Genomic DNA, 17,803 nt, shown 5'->3' with positions numbered 1-17,803 from the left:
GGTTGTCGAGAAAGCGTCGAAAGATTAAAAGAAAAAAAAAATAAAAATGGCTAACAAATCTTCTGAGCAAGGGGTTAATGTGATTGACTGAGGTTGGTGATCCGATGTAAGCTGAGTGTGTAGAAGACGCATTTATGATGGGTCGGTGAGGATTTTAATGGCGATGGGTTTAGCGTTGGGTCGATGAGGGGAGTTAAGGAGGTGGGTGAGAGTAATGCCCCTGAGTTGCTTTGACTGTGTGGGTAAGATGGAGATCTTGGTACCAGGTGCAAATGATTCGGCGTGAAGAGATGAGAGGAAGAGAGGAGACAACTTGAAAATAAGCTGACCAGGTGGGCCCATAATAGTGTTCAAAATAATTTCCTTTTTTTTTTTTTTTAATTTACATGTTAGGTTTAGATAAATATTTATAAATTTAACCCCGTGTATTTTGATTTCCTATTCTTAAAAATATTTTCTTTTTATTATAAGATTTTAAAAACTATTTTGTGCCTTCGGATTTGGATTGGGTTGTGATCAACTATTGTCCAAGTAATATTTCTTGTTCAAGTTTGGGCATACACAGTGTCCCACTTTGTGTAATTCAAATTTGTGTTCCAACTATTTCTCTCTCTAGCTACCTTGAGTGAAATATGAAAAATCAAGACATGGGGAGACAACGTGGTCTTTCAAAAGTGGAACAAATATTAGGGGCCGTTTGGTCATAGAGTTCAAAAATTGTTGTTTAAAAAGATGTGAAAATTGTAGTTTAATAAGTGTTGTTGAAATACGTGTTTTTAGTGTTTATAAAACAAACAAAAAATGTGTTTAGTATCATGGTTTAAACACTGTGTTTCAGTGTTCAAAAATATAAAATATGTGTTTGGTATGTGTGTGTTGGATTGTAAAAAAAGCTGACCATAGTATGAAACAAATATTTTTTAAATTAGGAGAGAGAACATCATATTCTCGTGTTCCTCTCTTTCCTTCTTTATCCCTTCTCTTCCCTGAGAGCAAAACACCAAACCCACGCCCAATCCTCATCTCCATCGACGCCTCAAAAGATCCACGGCTAGGCTTCACGTCCCTAGGATCTCATCTCCACTGTCAGCACTCCAATACCCAGCAACTAATCGAGCTTTTGTCGCCGCCGACCCATCACTCCAAGATCCAGGTTCGAAATGAAGCTTTCACTTTGCTTGTCAATGGGTTTTGTCTAAAGACCTGCCAGTTCCTTCTTCACTCACAGATTTCTCACTTTTTTGTTTTTTGTTTTTTTTTTCCCCTCACCAATCGGGAAAACCCATTTTTTCTGTTCTTTGTTTGCTATTGAAACAATATTTGATTTACAATCCAAACATACACGCCCTACATTCTCAAAATCTTTTAGGTACATTGTCAACATCTTTTGCTGTTGAAACAATGTTTGATTTACAACCCATTTGATTTTTCATTTTTCTTAACACTCTATTTGGTTGTCGAGAAAGCGTCGAAAGATTAAAAGAAAAAAAAAATAAAAATGGCTAACAAATCTTCTGAGCAAGGGGTTAATGTGATTGACTGAGGTTGGTGATCCGATGTAAGCTGAGTGTGTAGAAGACGCATTTATGATGGGTCGGTGAGGATTTTAATGGCGATGGGTTTAGCGTTGGGTCGATGAGGGGAGTTAAGGAGGTGGGTGAGAGTAATGCCCCTGAGTTGCTTTGACTGTGTGGGTAAGATGGAGATCTTGGTACCAGGTGCAAATGATTCGGCGTGAAGAGATGAGAGGAAGAGAGGAGACAACTTGAAAATAAGCTGACCAGGTGGGCCCATAATAGTGTTCAAAATAATTTCCAAAGTGCCACTGAACACTAGTGTTTGTTGTTTAAAATCAGGTCGGAGGTGATTTCAAAACCATCTGTTCAAACATGGGTTTTTGAACAATGTTTTCCAAATGGGCCCGAACAGGAATGGTCCACCAAACACATTTTTTTTTTTTTTTTTTTTGTCAAATAACATCAAAAGTGTTGGTTTTAGAAAGAGAAAATGTCTAATTTTTTTTTCTTCTTTTGGGTTTTGTTGTAATTGGAGAAGTCAACCATTAAATAGAAATTATACCAATATTTCTATTGGAAGAATACCAAGAAGTATTTGTACTTTCGTGATAATGTGCTCAAATAATTCCATAACTTCCAAACTATAAAAATGCCAAAAACAAAAAGAAGTTTAGGGAAAAGCCTAAATTATAATACTATATAGTTTCAAATTAAATACTTTGAGACTACCATAGATAGAATCCTATAGTTTTTTTAAAAAAATTTAAGAATCAATTGAATCTTATAATTTTTTTTTTTTTTTTTGGGTACTTTCTCATGACAAAACTTTGTTGAGGACAAAAATTTCATGCCACGTGACTTTATTTCATTGGCAACTCGCACCACATCAACAAATTATGGATTTTTGGAATCTCTTTTAAGGCCCAAAAGAGCCCATATTTACGAAAATCAACGCAAAGCTCATGGTTCAAAACCATGGCGATATTATCTCATCAAAGCCTATGGTTCAAGCTCAGAGCACATCATCTTATTTTCAGCTCGTGATCCAAGCTCATGAGTCTCATTGAGGGAATTTTGAAAGTCGTGGTTTGAAGGGTCAAGAAGTATGTTCAATAAATTTCTCATAGTTCAAAATTGATAAAGTAAACACGTTACTTGGCATGTCTTCCTCAATTCCTTGAACTCTGACAAGTTAGTGTGCAATAGGTAACATTGGTAAGCCTCTTATATCACATAACACTTAAAATGATAAAATTCTTCATTGCTCTTTATTACCTAAAACTTAATATTCATCATATAATCTAATTATATTACTATTTTCATCTAAATTCAGCCCAAGCACGTTGCTAAATCTATATTAATATCTCACATCTAGTATTAAATACTCTCCTTACTCTCCAAGATTTGGTCAAAACACAAAAAGACCATAATTACATCTCTAAAACTTCATCGAATATCAACCAACTAGTATATTACATACTTAAAATGTATTGTAATAAAACCATGGACTAAACATATAATTTCCTAAAAGAGGAAACTTAGCCAAAAATACAAGTAACAAGTCCAGCAAAAACTGTCTTAACTCCAGTAGAAGCTCCAACAATTGACACATGTCAAAAAGTGACATAATCAATCCATTAATGCTCAATCTTAGCAGCTTGCTGTCATACCAAAAGAAGCAAAGATCCCATAAAATAAAGCTTACCATTTTCAACAAAACTCATGAATTTAATGCTGAATTCAAACTTGGCTCTATATAAAGAGGACAAAGTCACCCACTAATGATAGACTACCCCATCATATACTTACTCTCTCATCTTCAATATTTTGATACTTCATCATTTTGCTACCCATAAACATATCTTCATATCTTTCTCCATTTCATTTACAAAATATCTCTTCTTAGAAAGCAACATAACCCATGACATGTCATGAAAAACCACTCTAGCAACAACTATAAGCTCATGTATTTACTATATTTAACCTTAATATCTCTTATACTTCTATATATTTTACAAACACCACATCTCACAAAACATATATATTTCTTACAATCTCTATACATCTTAAACGATATCAAATACTCTTCCAAGAACATGTTACAACGCCTTTCTCAAGGAAAGCATATAATTATAATGCTAAAAACCCTTCTTATGAAAGGCACAAACTTATAATACAAAAAGTCCTTTTCATGGAAAGCAATGTCACTCATATTTTACTAAAAAGTAAAAGAGCATTACATGGGGAAAATCATTTAAGTGCATGACAAAAGGGATAAATTTAACCAACCTATGCACATGGCTAGACATATTCTCTCTGCCTCTAGTTGCACCCATTTTTCCCATTCTAACATAAAGTTACCATAAAAGGACTCATAATATCATATTGTATTACTAGACTCACATTTTCATGTTGTTGGGATGTTATTAGTCCACTAAAGTTATATGGCTGAAGCCACAAATTATGAAGATAAGTCATTATATCTTTAGCTCTAAATTTAAATTATTAATTATATTTTACTTTATTATCATTGTACCACTGGACTTATGTTATTATACCATTGGAATGTTCAGCTTACTAATATTATATGGTTGGAGCCACAAACCAGATAAAGATAAGTCATTATCTCACTAATGTTATATGGCTAGAGCCATAAACCATATAAAGTGATGTTGTAGCTAGAACCACAAACCATATTAAGATAAGTCACTACTTTTCTATCTTTAAATTTGTGTTGTTGAGTACATGTTACTTAATCACCAATGTACCGTTGGATGCAAACTACATTAACATTATCTCACTACTTAATAAACTTGATTTTACTAATGCTTCACTAATGAACACACACACACACACACACACACACACACACACACACACACACACATATATATATATATATTAATAAATTGAATCCATCCCACTGCTGAACATATTTCATTTAAATATGAACCACCGCTGGACATGTCTTGTTCAGACATAAACAACTGCTGGACAAATATTATTTGGAAATGAACCAGAGCTTTTTTTTTTTTTTTAAGGAACAACATCGATTAGTCTTTTAAATAGAATGAAAATCAGCAGTTACAAAAAAAGAAATGTCTGGAGGAACACACTCCATCCAGACTAACAAAGGCTCTGATCGTCTTGCTCTCCTAGCTAGAGCATGGGCTATAGAATTGCCCTATCGCCTTACATGAGAGAAACAATAAGTTCTAAGTGAACCTAAAATAGACAAAATGTCTTTAATATAGTGACCTATGGGAGAAAGAGGAGAGACTCCCCATGATAGAGCATAACAACCTTCGAGTAGCCTTCAAAGACGGTATCACGCAATCCTAATTCGACCACAAACAAAGCAACTCTCCTGGCAACCAAGGTTCCAAGTAGATCCACCGAGGCTGGGACGGAAAGTTTTTCTTCTGATAAGGCTCCCAAGACCTCCCCCATTGCATTCCTTACCACTACCCCAATGCCTACTTCATTTGTCTCAGCAAAAACTGCCATATCAAAGTTTGTCTTAAGAGAAACATCACTAGGAGGATTCCATTTTACCCGAGCTCGAGCTAGTCTATCACCCACATGATTGAACTTCTATTGAAACTCGACTAAGAAAAGCCTCGTAGTTTCTGGAATTTTCTGTGCTTGGAAAGCTAATTCCCTAGTTTCGAGTTTGTTCCTTCTCATCCACACCATCTAAGCCATCGTGGCAAAGAGCTCTAGATTTTTTTGGTGCAATTCGATCAAACTTAGCAAATCTGCAAAGTCCCCAAGTTGCCATGGTCTCCACATAAAGCCCCAAACTGATGCTTCCATACTACTACTGGACATAAACTACATTACATATATTATTTGGACATAAACCACTGCTAGATATGTATTATTTGGACATAAACCACCACTAGACATACATATTATTTGGACATAAATCACAGCTAGATATTGACTATTTTGGACCCATCCCATTATTGGACATATGGCACTTAATTAATTATTCTCTAATATTGAAAATCACTTAATATACATAATTATGATATTCAACTCGTCATTTAATCAAAGCTATTATGCTAAACATATTATTTATTTATTTCAACCATTATCATGATTTTTAGACTTTGGGTTTTATCTATTTTGTAAGCTTAAAAATGCATCGAAATTCATTGGTCTATGCGACTCAATGTCGAATTCCGGATTGAACTCCCCAAAACAAATCCGAGTCTAGCAAAGTCACCTCTCCAACGAAAGAAATGTGGCTACACGCAAAAACAGCCTTGTCAAACTTAAATATAATTTCTTTATATGCTAAATCTTACATTCCTTAGTTGATTTGGTTGTATTGATCAATGTAGGAAAATAGAATGTATCATATTGTCTTATGGTTCATTCCTCAATAGTCAATCCAATTATGTTGTTCAGTTTAATTAAAGAACTTAAAAGTTTAAATCCTCAATATTTATAGGAGAAAAAAGTTTAAAACCTCAATTAGAATCTTCACATATCATATTTTATTTTCTTTAAAGAGTAAAATATATAATTTTATACACAAACACTTCTTAAAAAAAAAAAAAAAAAACTATATACTTACATAGGATCATAATAAATGTATAATGATAAAATATATAGTTCTATATACAAACAAAATCATAAAAAATGACCAATTAATAATTACCGTGTATTAATAATAGGACAAAGTTTAGCTACAAAATTGGTTGTAACTTAAGGTTACAGTCTTACTCAATATCTTTTTATTGGATGTGAATTCTGACAAATCCACCATTGAATTATATTTTCTTTTTATATCCCCTATGCTTGTAAACTTTCTAAAAAAATTAAAGATCAATAACTATGTTATCAAGAACATGCAATTCAACGGTTAGATTTTCGAAATATATAGTAATATTAATGATACTGGGTAAGGTTGTAGCCTTAGGCTATAACCATATTTTTAGCTAAACTTTGTCTTTAATAATATTTAACATAGCTAATTAACTAAATTAAATCAAAATATATTTAAAACAACCAGATTCAAATTGAACAAACTAAAAAGCGATAATACATGATATATAAGTCAAAATTAATAATTCTTTCTCATGGTATCATCATGTTTCCATTTTAACTTTATCTTCAAAGTCCAAGTCAATATTGTCTTCATTTAGCATCTTCCAAATCATTTTCTATGCTCTGTTTTTTTTTATGTAAAATATTTTTAAGTGCAAAATATTTTACTGAAAAATATTTTCATTTTACTGTCTTTGGTTGTATACATGAAAATGCTTAAGAAATTATTTTCAAGTGTTTTGGGTGATGTAAAATGATAAAATTTTCCTTCAATTAGAAAAAACCCAAACTCAAAAATTTTCAACAAACAAACTCAAATTCTCAAATTCCAATTAAAACCCAACCCTAAATAAAACCATAAATTCTCATACCCAAACTCAATTCTCAAATTCAAAAATCAACAACTCAAATTTATCAACCATGAATCACTCACAACAAATTACCATCAATTTTGTTTTAGAAGAAGAAGAGGAAGAAGAGCAATCAAGATCTAAGAGAACCCATGGTGCAAAGCCATGAAGAACCCACCCAAAATGTTAGCCACCCATTGCAACACACAAACCCAACCATCACCCACCCACCACAACTCAAAAACCCAACTACCCACCACAACCCACATACTAGCCAAAAAACCCAAATCGATAAACCCACACAATGGTTAAAAAAAAAATCATAATCCAAGAATCAATGGGTGAGTTGACAACAATGGAGGTGGAGGTGGAGCTGGAGCTGGTAATGAGGGGTAATAAACTAAATGATTGGAACAAAAAAAAAAAAAAAAAGATTGAATTGATAATCATTGGTTGGAGCCGACAACGGTGGACATCAAGCTGGCGAGGAGAGGAGTTGGAGATGAGTGGTGCCGATGAACTTGAGAGCGATGACTGGCTCAATGGCTTTGGTTTGAGGAAAGAGAGAACCTGAGAGTGAAAGGGAAGATGAGTTGTTGTAATCATGAGAGAGAGGGAGAGTTGAGTTAAGAGAAATGTAAAATGTTTTTACACTTTACTTAGGTGTAAAACATTTTATGCTTGGGAGGGATTATTTTAGAGTTTGACTATAAAATATTTTACAGTTGGCCATATTTTATACCAAAACAAACATGGTAAAGTGTGTAAAATATTTTCCAAATAATATTTTACTTCAAAACAAATGAAGCGTTAATTGCATCTTCTTCCATTATCTCCAACATTTACTATCTCTTCATGTTCATTTATTTCAATAATTGTTTCTTTATATTTTCTCTCTGTGTTTTTTACCTAGCTGTAGGGCCCAGTGGTAGAGTAAAAAAAAATTTCAGGTAGGCAAGCTAAATAAATAAATAAATATATATATATATATTATTTATTGCTTATACATATCATGTTTGTAATTTTGATTTAACATATGATATATTTTACATAAAAAATATTTACATCAAGAAATAGTTTATATCTTTGCAAAAAAAAAAAATGAAAGTAAGCCTTAACATGTCTAAAAATATACAAGTCAATTTAATAAAAATATAATATAATTAAATTGCGTATGGTATACATTACACTTTAATATAAAGAACTATATACATATAAGTAATTACTAATTAGAAGAAATAAAAAATGCATTAGTCAACTATATAAATGTTTAAATGTTTTTAGTAAAAATTTAGGAGGGTCATTATTGAAATTTTATCCAAATTTTTTTTTTTTTTTACAAAAATACAAGAGGAAGAGAGGATTTTTGAAAAGTTGCATGTGAATCATGGTTTAAGTTGATGGTTTGGCTTTGATTTATTTCTCTTATCACCAACTAGACCCATTGCACGCGCTTTGTGTGTACAATAATACTCTTCTTATTATTATTATTATTATTTGGTTTAGTATTATACATTTGATTTTATTGATTATAATAAGAATTGTAACAAGTAAAAAAATTTGAGATTTAAACAAAAGAAAAATGATATATGTTAGTGTGGATGGATGGGGGATTTGTGATATTGTAAAGAAGTTGGATAGCAAAACTATTGGAATCTTTTAAAGAATTAAAAAAAAAAAAAAAAAAGTAGAAATTTTGGTATAAGAATGAGTAGTTTTTACATGAGGTAGTAGGGTTTTTTTTTTTTTTTGAAGTAATTTTGTATTTATTTTATAAAGATAATTAAAGTATTTAAATACAAATAGATAACAAATACATGTAGGAATTAGAGATTTAAATACAAATGAGTAGTGAGAATAATGGTTTTTTCTCCTTTTGTACGTGAGATAGTATTACTCTTTTAACATTTTTTGGAAAAAGTAATTTAGTAAATTTTTTATTTATAAAGATAACTGAAGTATTTAAATTCAAATAGATAACAAATACAAATTGGAATCAGACATTTGAATACAAATAGGTGGTAAGAATAAAGTGTTTTTTCCCCCTTTTGTATGTGAGATAATATTACTATTTTAACCTTTTTCGCATTTTTGTACCATAACAAATTAAATTAGATGATATATTATTTCAAAATTTGTATAAGGTTATTTTGGTACGCCAAAAATTGAAGACGAGGGGAATCCTCTTATTAATAATATAGATGAAGTCCAAGAAGTTGTATTGAACATAGAAAATCTCTATCAACACCTGGCATTGAGTGAGGAGGCTTTTTCCGTTGTCTTTCTCGTTGCCTTTAAACCATTGCCAGATCAATGTGTGGCTTTTGCAAAGCCACATGTTGACTCATTGGAATGTTCAAAGGTTGCTTTTTTTTTTTTTTTTTAAGATAGTTTCAATCTATGATGTCTACTCCTGATAATAATTCTTTATCATCAAACTAAGATACCAATTGGTTTTTTGTTTATACAGAAATTGAACCTCAGACCTCTTATTTAATCATAAAAAACTTTACCAATTGAGCTAATTAGAATCCACTAATTTAATGATCACATGAAGTTAATGTAAGGACCCATTAATTTACACCTACCAGATGAAAGACTTAGATTAGATGACATTTGTAAGGTATTTTGGCCGCACTATACAAAATAACAATTGGATTCCTATTTCTTTGTAATCTATATTCTCTCTTTACAATTCGACCTATTTTGAGTGGGTGCTATAGGTCAGGTGTGTACCAGCCGTATAAACTAGGTGCAAAGCAGAGAGAGAGAGAGAGAGTACGTTTTTTTATTTTTTTAGTTTTTGTTGATGCGGCAGTACATGTGGCATGAAAACAATATTTTATTTTGTTACTTAGTTAGGTCAATATTTCTTATCCATTATTTAACGACAATGACTAATTTGACACAATATCAAAATATTAGAAACCAAATTGACACATTTAAAAGGTTAAAGACAAAATTAACATACAGTGTAAAGATTATAGATCAAATATATAATTTACCCAAAAAATTAGTCATTTAATACTTTTATTTAAAGCAAAGAAAATGAATTTGTAAATGTAAAAGTAAGTGTCAAGTATGTGCTCCAAATTAAGCTCAAGTAAATCACAATTTTTAACTAAAAATCCAATTTAAGTCCACATGTCTATTTATTGTCTAATACCAAATACAATCATACAATACACATCTATGTATCATATAATCCATGAGCGTGGTTAATATGTACCTACGATCGATACACTACTTTTTTTTACTTTTGTGTCTTTTATACATATCTAAATGTCTACTATAAATCATGCGATGTGCGACAGAAACCTTCAAATTTTTTAAACCTTATTAAAATGGGTGGGACAATTAGCAATATTAATTTCAAATTGTTTCCAAATTTCTGGCAATAGTAGTTTTGGTAGTACACTGTCTATGTATGATAGTCATAGGCTAAGCAATATATTTGGAATTAGCTTTAAAGTATCATATGATTCGTGTCTACTATACATATCAAAATGGTTACTGTAAACCATGTGATGCTTGACATAAAAACTATAGATTATTTATACCTCAGTGAAAGGGATGACCGAAAATTTAGCAAGAATAATTTTAGATTTTTTCAAAATTTGTGATGCAACATTAGTTTCAATAGCACAATGTCTATGGATGATAATCTTAGGTTGACCTATATTAGGAATTGGTTTTGGATTATCATATATTTTGTGTTTTTTATACATATTAGAATGGACACCATAAACCATGTGATGCTCGACTTAGAGCTTTAGATTGTTTATACCTGAGTGAAGGGGTTGGGAATTTTTTTTTCCCAACCTTCCAAATTTGCGGTGCAATATTAGTTTCAAATTTTCAATAGCAACATGTCTATGGATGATAATCATAAGTCAAGCTATATGAGGAATTGGTTCTGGATTATCATTTACTCTGTGTCTAAAATATATACATATCAGAACGATCAACGTGAAACCATGTGATGCTCAACATAGACCTTTAAATTGCTTATAACTCAAATCCTTTTATTTTTTTCCTAGTTTGTGGTGCAAAACTAGTTTCAGTAGCATCAAGTCAATATATGAAAATCATATGCCGATTTATAATTGGAATTGGCTTTGGAATATCATTCATTCATGACTGCTATACATGTTAAAATGGTCATCATATATCATGTAATTCTCAATATATAACTTTAGGTTGTTTATACATTAGTGAAAGTGTTGCCCAAAAATGAATTATTTTAATTTCATATTATTTCAAAATTTGTATCACTATACTAGTTTCAATGGCACGATATATATGGATGATAACCATAGGTCAAGTTGTGTTAGGAATTTATTTTGGATTATTATCTGAAGAGTACAAAATTTGGGATGACGGATCCGTTTAAATAGACTCGACGGTACTAGATTAGTGGGCTGTCGGAGATAAGGCAACAGAGGGGCATCAGACGGATGGGACGCATGACGGATGGACTCCTCCCCATAATAGACGGATGGTCCCTCAATACGGATGGATTCAAGTCACATGAATGCAAGGTAGATGGATACCAAAGCCACGTGGCGCCTACATGGTTTTAAGTGAGCTCCAAGAAATCCTAAATGGAAATAACTTGTGTCCTACAGTTAACCCTAATCAGTAGAATCCCAATATGAGAAGGATCTTGTAATATACGCACATTTATGATGAACTTCCCCATAAGGAAAAACCTTCCTGCGCAAGAAACGGAGGTCGGTTCTACACTACTATAAAAACCCAAAACCCTCAGAAAACAAGGTATGCATAATTCACCCTAGCTCTGGCACTCTAAAGTTGTGAAAAGTTCTTTAACTTAACATTCGGAGGGTTTTTGACCGGTAGCACACTGGTCTCCTAAGTTCTTCTTGTTTTGTGTTGTGCAGGTATTGTCTAGAGCACATAAGGATTGTGTAACTAACTGACGATTTTCGGCATGATCATTATCCATTTTGTATATGATATACATGTCAAAATGGTCACCAAAAACCATGTCATGCTCAACATAGTAATGAGATCCAGTGCAATGGGCTATTGCACAACACAATACCACTGTCAAGGGCTAATATTAAAAGTTCTTTTAATCTCAGTCTTTGGATTAAAAAAAATATTAATCGTTTAACTTTTATCCTTTTTTACATTTTTACTTTTTTAACTTTCATCTCTCATATTAAAGATGGTATTGCATGCAATAGCCCTAACTATTGCTTAGGACCAAAATCCAATCAAACCTTTAGATTGCTTATTCCTTAGTGAAAAATTAGGCAAAAATTAACAATATCAATTTCAAATTGTTTCCAAATTTGCAGTGCAATACTAATTTAAGTAGCAACATCTCTATAGATAATAGTCATAAGCATAGATATTTTTAGAATTGGCTTTAGATTATCATGCCTATCGTAGGAATTAATGTGTAAAATTATCCAATTTCTTTCATACTTTCAAAATACATATTTAGGTTTATGTTTATGGTTATGTTAAACAAAATTTTTTTTAGGTTGATTAAAATTAACAAATAAATAAATGCAAGTTGATAGTTTTGTAGCTTTATCTTACTCGTAAAATTGTTTAAATTCTTCTTCTTCTTTTTTTTTCACACAAAGGCACCATGCATACATGATAGTCTTTAATTCTTAAAACTTGTTAAATACATCTACTTATTAAAAAAATTCATTAACTACTCTTTTTAAACAAAATTAATGCAAATACTACCACAAATGATGTTCAATATATGCAAATAATTTCTTTGAACATTTGTTCTAACTTTGCCAACTCAATTTCACATTTTTCCCAACTAAATCCCATACTTCACTCTTTCACAGCACTTACACTTTTTTTTTTTTAATTCTTTCTCTTGTTGAAGGAATGAATTTGTGAGGAAGCTGAACAAAAGCTTTCAATCTTTGAAGGGTTATTGGTCAAGAAGAATAAGTGTTCTACCTTACCTATAATAAATAAAAGTATAAAGTAACTTTTACTGAATATTAAAAGCAAATATGAGATGCCTGCATTGTTTTACAAAAACATTGAGAGTAATTTGTTGTTGTTCTTCGGTTTGCTTCATTGAACACCGAAACTTATTCTCCTCAAATTTCAGAATATGAAATACTAGATGCAGTGTAATCTTTTTAAGTAATACACGTTTAACACCGAAATTTATCCTCCACAAATTTCAAAATATGTATTACTAGATGCAGTGTAATATTAATCTAAGTATAACCATGTCTACGGATGATAATAATAATAGGCCAAGATATATTAGAAATTGGTTTTGGATTATCATTCGCTTCCATTTTGATATACAGATCAGAATGGTCACCATAAACTATATGATGCTCAACATAGAACTTCAAATCATTTATTTCCTAGGGAAAGAGTTGGGAAAAATTAACAATATTAATTTTAGATTGTTTTTAAATTAGCAATGCATTACTAATTTCATTAGCACCACGTCTTAGAATTAAAATCGTAGGTTGGAGAATTGGCTTTGGATTATCTTATGTTTCATGCTTGCTATCAAAAAGTATATATAAAATTATTTAGTTTATTTCATATTGTTTGAAATACAAAAGTATGTATATGTACATGTTTATGTTTAGGTTTAATTTTTTTTTTATTAAATTCATTAAGATTAACAAATGATTAAATGCATGTTGATACTTTATAGTTTGATATTATGCGAAAGAAGCTTATAAAGCATTTAATGACCACATCATTCATGAGCATGAACAAAATATTGAAATTACTGGAGAAAGAATTGTATCAAGTATAATTTCTTTGTTATTTTTTTTGGGGGCGTTTTGGTCTATTGATTAAAGATGATAGTAGGATTTTTATGGTTTTTGTTGGTTTGTTTAGACCCCAAAAGTATCAGTTAACCAATTTCAAGGCCAAGTGATTAATTAAATCGGTTATGAACAACCATAGGTTAAGATAATAACACCAATATTGTACAAATAAAATAAACAATTAGAAAAAGATAACACACAATATGATGACACAAGGAAAACCAATGGAATAACTGCTCCTACCAGGAGGGATTGACCTACCAACTCCAAGGCAAAAGAAATCCACTAATGAATCAAAGTTTTTATAAACTGAATAACACTATTCTAGTTTGCTATAATCTAGTGGCACTTATTGACAGTACTCAACATAGCTCTAAAACCACGAACTCTTCTATGACAAAGTTTGTTGCACACAAACATTCGTTCAAGACTTCAAGTACATTTTTGAAGATTCTAGGCCACTTTAAGTACCCACTTGAAGCTGTACCTAAACTTTGATATTTTCATCCAAGTGATATGCCTATTTTTGGGGACCTTGGGGTCTTTTTTTTTGTGTTGCCATGTGTTACGCTTGGATTGGCTTTACTTGTAAACTTAGGTTCAAGATGAGAGTTAAGTTTGGAATTGTCGCAAGAACTGCTCACAAAAACATTAATTTGCAAATAAAAGAGTTAGACTAAAACAACAAAACACTAAGAAAACAAGTCTTAAAATTTGACACGAGGAAAATTTTAGAGTGATGTGACAAGGGAGAGGGAGGATTCTCCCTCTTTTTACTGATGGATCTTTTGAGTTTTAATGATCTTGAGCTATGGATTTCATGGCGAGGTGAAATTGGTTTGACTTGGTATTGATTTTGGGTAATTTACTCTACGGCTAACTTTTATTGAAGATTTTTTTACTGGATGTTGCTATTGAATTTAGGTAATTACGTGAGTGAGTATTAGGCACAAAATTAGAGTGAAATAGGGAGTGAAACAATACATTTATAGTAGAGGCACGTTTCTTAATTTTGATTCATGCGGAGGTCACTTATGGGCTCATGGAAATGTGCTTCAAGCCCACATTCTTCTTTTTTCCTCAGGGAAGTGAGCTTGATATTGGACTCCGTGAGCTTGATATTGGACCACATAGGATGAGTGTGAGATATAGGCTGTGTTTGGTTCATGTAAAATATTTTCTGGAAATGCTATTTTCGAGAAAGGAAAATATTTTCAAGTGTTTGGTTGCATTTCAAAAAATGTTTTGAAAAATATTTTCTGGTGTTTGGCTATATTCTTGAAAATACCATTGTTATAAATACCGTTTCGATGCCCGTTTCGGTTTGTCTATTGGAACGGAATATTTCGGTACCGGCCTATTTCGGGTACCGTTTCGGGATTTACCGTTTTATAAATATATATATATATATATAGTAATTAATAAAAAAAGTAAATAATAAGTAAAGATAATAAAAGCCAAATGTTATAAATTAATGAATTTAATATAGTTTTTTAAAAGAAAATCATAATATTAAAGTGAATTTTTTTTTTTGAGAAGGTATAAAGTGATTGGGTTAATTATTAAAAAAATCAAGTTTGGGGTTTTTTTGTAAATAAACAAATATAGTGGGATACTTATAAACCATGAAGCTTCCTAGAAGCTTCCTTCAACTTAAACTCCACTCACCATCTGCCAGGTGCGTCATTGAATCTCTACTCCTATTCCTCATTTCAAAACCTTATCACTTAGATTTCACTCTTCACTTTATGTCTTAGAAAGTTTAGAGACGCAGAAGGAGCAAAGATTACAAAACTGAGGAAGACCAATTTCAAAGTAGTGCAGATTGTAGAAGTGAAGAAGACCAATTTCAAACGGGTTACTTCAGCCAAAACTTGAGCTTTTGTTCTCTTCTTCTTCTTCTTCTTCTTTTTTTCTTCTCTGAAATGACTTGGTAGCAGATCTGATCTGAAGTTCACGTTTATGGTGAAGGAATTAAAAAAAAAAAAAGAGGCGAACTTCATTCCGGCCGAAACTTCAATTTCGGCCGGAATTCACAGAAATATCCCGAAATGGCCGAAATTGGCCGGAATGACCCGAAATTTTATCCGAGGTGGAATAGGGTGGTTTTTCATTCCAGTTTGCATACCGGAATGGTATTTTCCGTCCGTTCCGGCCGGAACGGAACGGAATTAATAACAATGGAAAATACTATAGAAAACACATTTTCTACTCGTTGCTCACATTTTTTCAGCTTTCAAACAAATATATAATATCATTTCTCAGTTCACAACACAAAAGAAACAAAACCAAAGAAAAAAAAATCATCAAATCCGGTCAAATTGAGGTGCAATCGGCACGGTGCGACTCGCCAGTGCGATCGGCGCGGTGCGACTCGCGGTTCATGGGTTCGTGGGTTCGCGGTGTGACGATCTCGGGTTTGACGATCTTAAGTTTTTTGGGTTCAACGATCTCGCCGGTGGTGCGACGATCTTGGGTTTTCTGGGTTTGCGATCTCTCTCTTTCACTCTTTTTGCGCGTGTGAGTCCTTTCTCTCTCTCTTTCTCTCTCTCTCTCTCTCTCTCTCTCTCTCTCTCTCTCTCTTTGTGCGCGAGCGCAAGCGCGATCTCACTCTCACTCTCTCACTCTCTGTTTTTTGGAAAATGAGATTTGAAGGTAAAATAAAAATGGAAATCATTTTACACCCAACACACGGTCAACTAAAAAGCATTTCCGGAAAAGCCTATTTTCAAAGCCAACCAAACAGCCTATTTTACAGAAAATGATTTCTTGAAACCATTTGAATCCAAAACAAACGGAACCATAATAATACTCCTCCTCCTCCTCCTCCTCCTCTTACTACGACTACTACTACTACTACTACTACTACTACTAATAAAACTTATAAAAGATATGAGCCACAATTGTTTCATTGATTGGGCTTGTTTTTTAAGCAATCAGGATCTTCTTCTTTTTCTTTTTTTTTTTCTCTTTTTTTTTTCATTTTTGGAAAGCTGTTGTGAAAGTAGAGATGTAACTGAACCAAGCTGTTTATAAACAGTTTGAGCTTCATTTCAAAAAAAGCTTGTTTATATTCGTTTGTTTAGAAAACAAGTCAAGCTCAAGCCTTAAGTTTAGGCTTGATTATTAAACGAGCCAAGCTCAAGCAATATAATGCGTTCGTGAACAAGCTCATGAACATGAAAGCTCAATTTGACTGTATATAATATTATATTTTTTATATGTATACTTGTCTAAAAATATATTTATATAGACTTGAAATTGGATTGTATAAGTTTTTCAGTAGGTTAATATGATAATAAATGATTACTGTGGCTTATTGATGATATGAGTCTATTCATAGTCAAAATTCATAAAATTATAAAAAGGTAAAACATTTTAGTCATGGTTTCACACCATATAGGAAAAGAATAAGTTATTCAAGTAGTTCGTAAACAAGCTCGAGCTTGCTCGACTAGAAAATGAGCTAAGCTTGAATATCTTGTTTGATAATAAGCTAGAGTTCGACTCATGTTCAAAAAAAAAATTAAATGAACATACTTGAACATTTAATACTTAACTTGGCTCGACTCGTTTACAGCCCTACTAAGAAGGTGAGTCCTAAACAGTAGTCAACGCCTCTTTAGACTTAGAGATAATGAAAGAAAGAAATCTTATATTTGACGAATCTTGTGGGGATTAAGAAGAATATTATTTGATGAATAATACTTTTGTAGAAAAAAAATTGCAAATAAAAAACTATAGACAAAATTTTAAATTCTACTTGAGGTTTAAGACCCAATTTAAAAGAGATGAATAGAATTTTTTGTTTGTTTGTTTAAGTATCTAGATAGATATATATATATATATATATATGATTGCAATAAATAAAAGGAGAGGGGATTGCTTGAAATTAAAATGGATGACATAAAAATAAAGGGGAAGGGGATTGCTTGAAATTAAAATGGATGGCATGAAAATAAAGGGGAAGTTGATTGCTTGAAATTAAGACGATGACATGAAAGTAAAGGGGAGGGGATTGCTTGAAATTAAAATGAATGACATAAAAATAAAGGGGATAGAGAAGGCAAAA

Source organism: Quercus suber, unplaced genomic scaffold (genome assembly GCF_002906115.3).
Source record: "Quercus suber isolate HL8 unplaced genomic scaffold, Cork oak 2.0 scaffold_799, whole genome shotgun sequence".
NCBI lineage: Eukaryota > Viridiplantae > Streptophyta > Magnoliopsida > Fagales > Fagaceae > Quercus > Quercus suber.
The sequence above is the reverse complement of the archived record's forward strand: the minus strand, read 5'-3'. Positions refer to the sequence as shown.